We start from the raw sequence: 10212 nt of genomic DNA, 5'->3' as shown, positions 1-10212 counted from the left end.
TACCAAAGCCTGGTAAGTGACTTTCTTTTATTTATTTTTAAGTTTCTGACCCTTTTTTCCCCTCCAGAAGCCTCTAAGGGGAGGGAGGGGCACTTTTTTCCTGTACATAACTCAAGGGAAGTTTGTATGTCGAGTCCTTATTTCCCCTATAGGGCGGGTTCGTAAGTTGAATTGTTCGCAAGTAGGGTCGTTCATAAGTCGAGAATTAATTTTTCCAGGTTCCACATCATGTTTTAATAGTTGTGTAATGCTTTTTCAAAGTGGAATAGCACTAGATTGGTTTTACAGATTAAAAAAAATAAGAGATCAGATTGCAAGGTTACCCTGCAGCCTGGAAACCCGTGATCCTGGCATTCAAAACTTGACAAACACCATAGACACAACTTATTCCAACACAGGCAAGTACAGTACACATGCAAAATAAATTCAAAATAAATCAAATTCATAAACATGCTAAAATAAACAAGCCCCTAGCATTTTTTAAAAAAAACATGTTTTTGACAAAACAAAAAATGCTTCCTTGCCAGAAAAAAATTGCACCTAGCTGTATGTCATGTAGATTGATATTTTAAGATCCGTTTCAAATATTCTAAAACCCAGTACAAAACCAGGAGTATTATGATATGTAACTGAGCCCTAACTGTGGGGCAAAGCAGAAAAATGGGAGGAATTGAAACAGAATTGAATGGCTGCCATCCAGAACAGATTGATCCTGCGATTTTTTATTACTTGTTCCCTTGTAGACACTTAATACAGTGAATGTTGCCTACAGCGTTACTTGGTTCTTCTAGACAACATTCAGCAGGAAAAGATCTACCTATTTTCTTTCCTTATTGTACAAGGACAGAAAATAAGCAAGCTGATAATAAACAAGATGAGAAAAAAAGAAGGGGACACCACAGGAAATTGTGTGGAACATTCCCTCACACATACCTACCCTCACACCTTTAGAATTCCGTTTGTGTGGTAAGAACTACTCCAAGAAAAGCCTTACCTGGAAGCCCGGCTGTGTATACTGATTGGCAGGTTGAAGGGAGAGTCTTACCCCTACCTCCCTGAAGATGGCAAGATGTGATCCACCAGTTATTTGCATTTAAATTCCCAAGGAGTCAACTTTGTTCTTCCTCACTTTTTCATCACGGGAAGACAGATTCCCTTGATAATGGCGTTTCCATCTCTCTCCTAACTGGATTCCTTTCCTATGAGGTAGGACTTCAGGATTAGGGAAGGGCAACCAGGAAACTGTCACAGACTGGACTGGGGAACTCCAGCACACTAATTGAGGCCTATGGATAAAGGGTTCCCCTCCCATATGTAAGGCAGGTGCTCTCCTACTGATTGATCCATGCTGCCTCCATTGCACCTCACACATGTTATTCATGTGCTAGTCACACACATCCTCAGGTTACAAACTTTAAGACTGAACAGATTAAACTCCCTCCCATGGGAGGTCGTTCCAGAGTCTGGAAGCAGTGATACAGAAGGCCCTCTCCCATGTCTCCACCAAATAACACTTTGTACTATGACTGGAAATGCGTCAGCAGCCAGTGGAGCTGCTGTAACAGGAGTAGGTGGGTGGGTTATGCGATCCCTACAATCAGCACCAGTTAACAATCTGGTGCATCGTTTTGGACCTATGGATGTTTCTGGACACTTCCCAAAGGCAGCTCCACATAAAATATGCTACAGTAATCCACAATACCCTTCCTAACCTCTCTTGTTTACTCTTTGAGTGAATTCTCCATGTCACCGAGGTTACACAACAGATACTGATCCCCAGCCTCCTCATCTTAGAGAGTTCTGAAGTTCCACTGACCTTTCTGAGTACTACTGTCAGCCAGCATATTTGTTATCACACAACACTTGCAAATTGATGCTGAACAACTAACGCTGAAGTAGACACTAATTTAATTAAAGAAACCATATTTGCAATAAGAAGTAATTGTGATTAATGCAAGACCGTTAAGTTACATTACTTTATTTTATTTTTAGTATTTATTATTCAGTTTATTACATAACGTCAATGCAGACCTTCCAGATATCAGGACACTTCAATGAAGCCATACAGAAAAAGCCATAATGTTCAGAGTTCCTTGGACTTTGAAGATATTGACTGCTGTGATGACTTTCTGAGTTACAGGGCTCCTCATTTTGTAGCTTTTACTCCCTAATTGTCCCTGCATTGATTGCCACTTGTTTTCAGATGGACTTCATCCTCTAAGGATTGTAGGCTGTTCTTTGGTTGGGTAAACAAACAGGCTTCAAATGTGCACAGAGAATGCTTCATACTCCAGCTCACACGAGTTAACACTTCACTGGTACAGCAATAGAAAAAAGAGGGGAATGATGCAGGATTAAAACAAAAACAAAATCAAAAACAGGTTCGTATAAGATGTCTCCAAAGGGGAAGGGGAAATGGGTTCTATGATTAAGTGCATTGTTGTTTTTAAAAAAGGGAGCGCAATCAGCTAAAATAGAAAATAGCTAATGTGAGAGAGATCAGTCAGGCACGAGATAAACTACAATGATTGGCACTGTTGTAAAGTTTATTTTTTTAGTGACACAGGAACACTGAAGGTCAATTCAGATGTTATAGTTAGCACATCGTTAGAAGAAAATATATCAGTGTTTTAGCTACACAATCCTTCTGAGGCTAGAAAAAAACATTATTGATAGCTCAAGATTTGAGTTGAAAGTATGTTAGTATTGGAGAAACTGTGATTCAGGTAAGCACTACTGTTTGAGAAGCCAGACTTCAGAGGAATCCATAAGTCCTAAAATCAATCATAAAGGAAGCTAATTTGCAAATGACCTGAGATGAGAGAAATACCTGCTGCACATTCAGATGCTTCCTTCAGTGAAGGAATTCTCTCTTCTAATGATGGATTATTTGTTATGTCCAGTGGTGGGATTCAAATAAATTAACAGCAGGTTCTATGTCCTAATGATAAATAAATAAATGAATAAATGAATAAATGAATAAATGAATAAATAAATAAATAAATAAATAAATAAATAAATAAATAAATAAATAAATAAATAAATAAATAAATAAATAAATAAATAAATAAATAAATAAATAAATGCCCAGTACATTTTTAAAAAAGGTACCACATAAGCAACAGTCTTATGTGGTACCTTTAACTTGAAAAAATCATAGTAAAATGAGGACGGTTGGGTGTTTAACTGAAGCGGTCTCACCCCAAAACTTTTTCCCTCTGTGTCCTGCCCTCATGCCTTGTCAATCACCCCCCTCCCCTCTGCCTCGAGGCCATGAGCTTTCCTCCAGTGACATCAAGGACTAATCCTCCCCCCTTTCCCCCACTGACGCCTCTGCTCTTTCCAGGGCTTTATCTCTCTCACCCACACCCCACCTCAGATGGCTCAGTGTGGCGCAGGAAGGGAGGCAGCTAATTGTGCCCCTCCCCCCCGCTCGTCGCTGGTCACCTGGCCCCTCCTCCTTCATTCATCTCAGGCCAGCAAACGGTTCTAAGAACCAATAGTACATTTAGGAATCGGTTCTATAGAATAGGTGCGAACCTGCTGAATCCCATCTCTGGTTATGTCTGATGGATTATTCTGCCCTCAGTATCTCTTAGCTGATTCTAACAATGACCTCTCTGTAACATCTCGTTTGTCCCAAAGGCATTTCTAAATTGTCAGCTTCTAATCTTGCTAGTCAAAAAAGGTACAGCATTCCACCTTCCCCATCTTATTGGGTTGGGTGGGTGGATGGGATAAGAATAAAAGATGGAATAAGAGTGGGAAAGATAACAGAGTTAGAAACAGAACAGATTGGATGATTCTGTATGGGATGGGTGCCATGTGCTCACGGATGCGACTTTGTCTCAGTGCATGACTTGATCACATAACCATTCACCAGACTCAGTGATATATTTGGGGTTGTGGTGGGTCTGAGCTTCCTCATGCCTGCTTACCCAGCTCTGAGGCATTGATGGTAAGTACTGAGGATATTGGACCCCATCTGGCTTACCTGCCACAGCTTAGAAAAATTACTGTTTTGGCTAACAACTCTCATGCTATGCTTGGCTGGAAGGTTTTGGCAACTGTCATTTTTTTAAAAAATCAACATTTCTGTTCTCAGTTACCTATGATAGGCAACATCTGAACTGTGTATTCCAATAAAAATAATTTTGAACTCTGTGTATCAATGAAGTTTATAGAAATGGGTTGGCTTGAGGTGATTCTTTCGCTAATGACCCCACACACTTAACGTTAACAACCAACCACCTTTTACAAGGGGAAGAGAATGGGATTGTGACAAAACCTATTTATTCGTTTGTATGTTTATATAAAATTTTAAATCTCATCTTTCTATCTGAAATATCCCTTGAGGATGCCTTTCAGTATCTTTAGATAAAACAATGCAGCAAATTAAAATAGTGCATAGTATCTTTTTTTAAAAAAAATCAACAACAATAACATAGAGAAGAGAACACAACTGCATTCCTTCTAGACTCACCAAACAGCCCATTGAAATAAGACAGATTGCAGGGTCCTTTTAAAAGTTGGCTACAAGGGAGCCCACAGAATTTTCCTGGTAAGAGTATTCCATACGTAGGTTGCTTCGGCGGAACAGGGTGCTTCTACCAACTGAGCTATTACATACAGCAAAAGTCTGGATTCTATACTAAGAAGCAGAGCTTGGAAAACGTACTGTTTTGGACTACAACTCCCAGAATCTTCTAGACAACATGGCCAGAGTAAGAAAAAGCATCATCCTTTCTCAAAAGACTTGTTTTTCATCCACCAAACGTTTGCTTATCATTTATTTTATTTATTTATTCGATTTTTACCCTGCCCCTCTAGACAGCGTCTACTCAGGGCGGCTTACACAGGTTAAAACACATCAAAATAACATATATAAAAATACAATATTTAGCCATACATGCTTTGGGGTAGGTGGTCCCAGATTCAACATCCAGCTAAGAAGGTATAATTCCTGGGAAGGATGCCTCCTTGAATCTTCCAAGCAGTACTGTAGCATGCTAGAGCAGGGCTTGTAAAGTTAAAGCCCCAAGATTACAATGTTTATGTACTCAGGATGCAGACAAATATTTTGAACGTTTAATTATCTTGATACCTGGAAACTTTTAAAATTTATTTATTTATTTATTTATTTATTTATTTACTTACTTACTTACTTACTTACTTACTTACTTACTTACTTACTTACTTACTTACTTACTTACTTCACTTTTAGTCCTGTCCTTGAATCCAATCGTAGGCTTGGACCTAAACTTTTGGTGACCTTCATCTATGTGAATAAATGAAGGTGGATTGACACAGTAAAGGAAGCCACAGTCTCTAGCTTGCAAGACCTGAGGGGAGCCTGTTAAGAGAAGGATCTTTCAGAGATCACTAATTCACAGGGGTGCTATGAATCAAAAGCAACTTGATGCCACTTTGTAAATAAATATAAGGAGGATTTTAAAAAAAGAAAACTTGCACGGATTGACTTCTGGGGTATTTGGGAATTTCAGCCTAAAAGTGGGTATGAAAGTATCTACAGGCACATTTCTGGGTGCAAAAGCAGGAATTTTCCACAATATCTAAATATTAATAACTGGAAAGCTAACTGGAATGTTTGTTTCAAATAGCTGATAGCTCTTTGTTGTTGAAGAAAGTGTAACCAGTACAAATTCTGTCTTTAAAATAAAACTAATCCAATTCAACACAATAAAGATCTTGTTTTGAACCACCAAAATTAGGAAAAGAAAGGAACCTCCCTAACACCCTGAAGGAACGCAGCTGTTTTCTTACCTGTGGGGAAACTCAGCATTAAAGGTCCTGTGGGACAATTGTTCACTCGAATACAAAATCACATCTGCTCAAGGAACTGTTCCCCAATAAAGGGCTGTGGAAACTGACTTCTCCCACCAATTTTTGAATGTTTTTTGAAAAATATTTAATTTATCTATATGCCTATAAGGGATGTGGTGGTGCTGCGTGTTAAACCGCAGAAGCCTCTGTGCTGTAAGGTCTGTAGATCTTCAGCTGTAAGATTGAATCCACGTGACGGAGTGAGCTCCCGTCGCCTGTCCCAGCTCCTGCCAACCTAGCAGTTCAAAAACATGTAAAATTGCCAGTAGATAAATAGTTACCATCTCGGTGGGAAAGTAACAGCATTCCGTATCTAAGTTGCACTGGCCATGTGACCATGGAGGATTGTCTTCGGACAAACGCTGGCTCTATGGCTTGGAAACGGGGATGAGCACCGCCCCCTAGAGTCGAACATGACTGGAAAACAATTGTCAAGGGGAACCTTTACCTTTACCTATATGCCACATTTCTCTCCAAACTAGGATACAAAACAGCCTGCAATGCCTAGCTCTGGAGGGCTGCTACAGTTCCCTACAGTTGGAACCCACGGGCTCTCTCTACCCTAGTGGATTTGCACCCAGGAGGGTACATAGCCACTTTTGGTTATGAACCTCCATGATTATCTAGCATCAGCTGTAACGATCTGATCCTTATACTGTGCCAGTTCAAGCAGTGGCCTTTATATATCTGCTATCAACTTTTTCTCCAGTACAACTGTTAATGTTAACAATGTGTCTGTGTTTTATCCAGGGTGGATGGGAAGGCATCTCGGGTTATTTTGTTTTGGTCTGCAAACAATATGTTGTCTATGCAGGTGATGAGACTTCAGATTATACTTTCTTCCACTTTCTTTTTGTTTTGGTGGAAGAAGGGATTGATTCTCTTCCAAAAACACATGCTGGTTTCTCTTCATTGTTTCTTGACCATCAAATGGACATTCTGCCCCCGCCTACCACATTACATTGTGTGGGACAAAAAAGTGCCCCACTGGGAAAACACAATACATCTGTTGAGACCATTTTTGTTCCAGCTGTATTTTGGCTGTTAAAAGAAAACCACTTAATGGCAGCTGGTTGGACATTGTTTACCACTCTTCAAGTGACCATGTTGTAAAAATGTGTACTTCGTGTGTCTATTTCTGTGTGGCTTCTCCAAACAAAACACCCCTCTCTTGTTACTAAAATGTCCTGTCTGTCTGGATAAAAGTTAACTTCAAGTTATACTCATTTCACAGTTTGCCCTTTCGACTAAGCATTTAAAATGTATTCCAGCATCTTTAATGGAAAAGAATTTTTTAACCTTTGTGAACTTTTTCATTTTTACTTCTTAGTAATGTTTAAGACCCCTGCTTTTTATACCCTATCTATCTTACACTTAATCATTTCAGTATACAAGAGAAGGCCAGCTATATTTTACAATAGTGTGCAAGCCCAATTTGAGGCTTGGAGATTTTTTTAAAAAAGGTAGAGGAAGGAAAGAAGCATGGAACTCTGGCTAGATCTCAGATTTATCTTAAATTTCATTTCAGTGCTGTCCATCTAACAAACACAGGGCTTCTTTCAAATTATACTCATCTATGCATTTTAATGACAAACATCAGTATGTCATATGGTTACAGATCCACATAATTTATTGTTAAAACTATTATCCCATGTTAACCATAATGGAAACAATTAAATCTCAGGACTACATTTATGGAACTGCCACCCAAAATTTTTATAAGTATTTATATTAAAATTATTAAATTTAAAATTGCTCCTGAATTTCTCATGAGCCCCACATAATTAACTAAAATATTTTAATTGATTAAAAATTAAAGTGTGTAGCCCTAAGCGGAATCCCTTGATGTTTCTTACAAGCTTTTCATCAAACAATAATGTCTGGTTTCAATACCAAACTTGTAGATAAACAGAACAATGCATTTAAAAAACATAAACAAAATAACAATCACCACCATAATGAGCTGCAGCAGAACCAGTTGATCACACAATTAAAATGGTATGGCATCAAAAGTCAGTGTTTGGAGTTTTTGTTTGTTTTCTTATTTTGCTTTGTACCTAAAGCCACCAGAGATAACGATTCATCGTCTTTGTGGAGAGGGTTCTACAAATAATAATGCCCTGCTTCTAGGAGACAACCCCAGACATCAGAAACAAAGGGTACCCAGACACCGGCCTCTGTATAATCAGCATCTATATTTTGCTATTGGCAGGATCTGTTTTTTGTCAAGCTTTTAAATCTAAATTAAAGATTCTGTGAAATTCTTACACTGTCCTTTTTAGATTTGCTACCTGCTGTTTTTAGACTGTTAATATTTTAATTTTTTTAAGAAAATATTTTAATTTTGTTTTTGATTTTGTATTCTCAGCCACCTCATGAATGTAGTTGTATGGTGAAATATAAATGCCTAAACAGACATGCACACACAGATTCACACAGTCTGTGTTGAGTCCTCAGGAGAAAAGTCAGGATATAAGAAATATAATTAATGAACAAATAAACCCTGTCAGCGTATAGCGAGAGGAGGTGCATCTTTGATGCATACGAGATGCTCCTGAAAGATTCCCTTCTGACAGATTTCTATTCATGTGCAGTCTAGGGTGTTCAAACCAGGCTATGTCAACAGTCTGAAGAGCACCAAGGAAGAGGTAGCTTGAGAGTCCTCTGGAGTTTGAGTAATCTGGCATTTACCAAGTGAAAGTAATTCCCCAGCATGCCTCTCTGACAGGGGCTGGACTTGATGATCCATAGGGTCCCTCCCAATTCTGCAGTACTAAGATTATTACAAGGTAAGGTCAAGAACTCCCAGGGACCATTTCAAAGCAAGACAAATGTCAGAACTTACTGTATATTCCCAGGTTGCTAAAACAGAGTTTAAAAGAGAAAAACTGTCATTCCTGTGCATGCATTCCTTCCTTTATCTCTTTGCTAGCATGCTGATTCTGTGTAGCTTCAGCAATGTGTGTGATGTGCCATCAAGCTGCATCTGACTTATAGCCCCGGGTACCAGCTTAAACAATAGCCCTCTGCTATGTCTGAAACAGGAAAATGTAGTTTAATGTCAATATACTAAGCAAGTTTCTTCAACCACATTCAAACTGTAGTTCTGAGGTGAGGAACATATTGGCCTCTTGATGTCAACTCTGACTTGAAATCACCCTCACTTGATTTGCCTGCTCTCTAGCATGACCCTGTTAGCAGACCATTGCACTGTGTGTTGACCTTGCCTTCACCTGACATGGCTGTGCATGGCTTACGTAACCCTCTGCCTGATAAGATCTGGCTATTGGAACTGACTATAACAGTGCAGGGCCCATCTTGCCCACCAACCTGATGAATAAATTGGCAGAACAGTATTATTCCCTGTTTCAGATATGATGGGTGTGACAGCCTCCTCACACGTCACAAAGGAGGTGCCATGTCACTCTCACACACTCACTCTATTCACGCTGCCACCAACGTGACTCTTCAGACTAATAAATGATTTTGAAAATAAAAACTTGTGTTTATTGGCTACAACAAAAGGAATGGTGAATCACTTTAATAACTCAAATAATAAGGCAATCAATGTAATAAAGTATCACTCACTCACACACTCTCTCACAGACCCTCACTATATAGCACAGTTCTTCACAACAGGAACAAACCCTAACACCCTAACCGGTCCCTAACCAGTCCCTATCTGGTCCCTATCTAAAGCACTCACACCCATTCACTCCCCTTATATACACTGGCTCCACCCCTTATGTCCCACCTTCCATCACGCTATTGGCAGATGACATGCTGCTACAGCAATGACGGACAGGTGGCTCCCAAGCTACCGTAACAATGGGTGACTGTAGTTTAAGGTGCCAAAAGAGAGAGAAGATGAGAAGAAGGAATGGCATGTGAGCCTGACATCTATTGTTGGTTTACTAAATTGTGGCTTAGCAAGAAGGGACTATATGTTTGCACTGGGCTATTTCAGCAGTCCTTGTCAAGCTCAGCTAGGCATTGACATTGCATAGCTCAGCTCCTTTGAGTGTTGAAGTCTCCACCCACCCACCCCCACCTGTTAGCCAGTAGAAATTTTAAAGAGGCAGAACCTAGCATTAGAACTGTGTGTTCTGGCATCAGCAGGGAACCTTTATATGGAGCTTCTGCCATTTCTACTGAATGCTTAAAGGAGAATGCACATTTTGGATGATGAAGCAGTTGTTTTGCATCCCTCTCTCAAAAAGCCTTAGCTTATTTTGGTTTGGTTTTGTTTTGTTTGTTTTTTTGTTCTCCACAAGCATTTGGCTTGCCACTGTAGAAAACAGGATGCTCAACTAAATAGACTGTTGATCTGGTTCTTCTTTTCTTAATGGGACTTTTACCATGTTGTGA

The 10212-nt window shown here is 39.4% G+C and overlaps 1 long non-coding RNA gene across 1 annotated transcript; it reads right to left on the bottom strand.

The window, feature by feature from the left end:
- Window positions 1-205: 205 nt before the first annotated feature.
- On the bottom strand, window positions 206-8984 carry LOC144587951 (uncharacterized). The gene is made up of 2 exons (XR_013543220.1): window positions 5214-8984; window positions 206-2315 (listed from the first exon to the last, which is right to left on the bottom strand). It is a non-coding gene; the product is annotated as an uncharacterized LOC144587951 (long non-coding RNA).
- Between the last annotated feature and the right edge of the window lie 1228 nt (window positions 8985-10212).

This window comes from Pogona vitticeps, chromosome 1 (genome assembly GCF_051106095.1).
Source record: "Pogona vitticeps strain Pit_001003342236 chromosome 1, PviZW2.1, whole genome shotgun sequence".
Classification (NCBI taxonomy): Eukaryota; Metazoa; Chordata; class Lepidosauria; order Squamata; family Agamidae; genus Pogona; species Pogona vitticeps.
The sequence above is the reverse complement of the archived record's forward strand: the minus strand, read 5'-3'. Positions and strand labels throughout refer to the sequence as shown.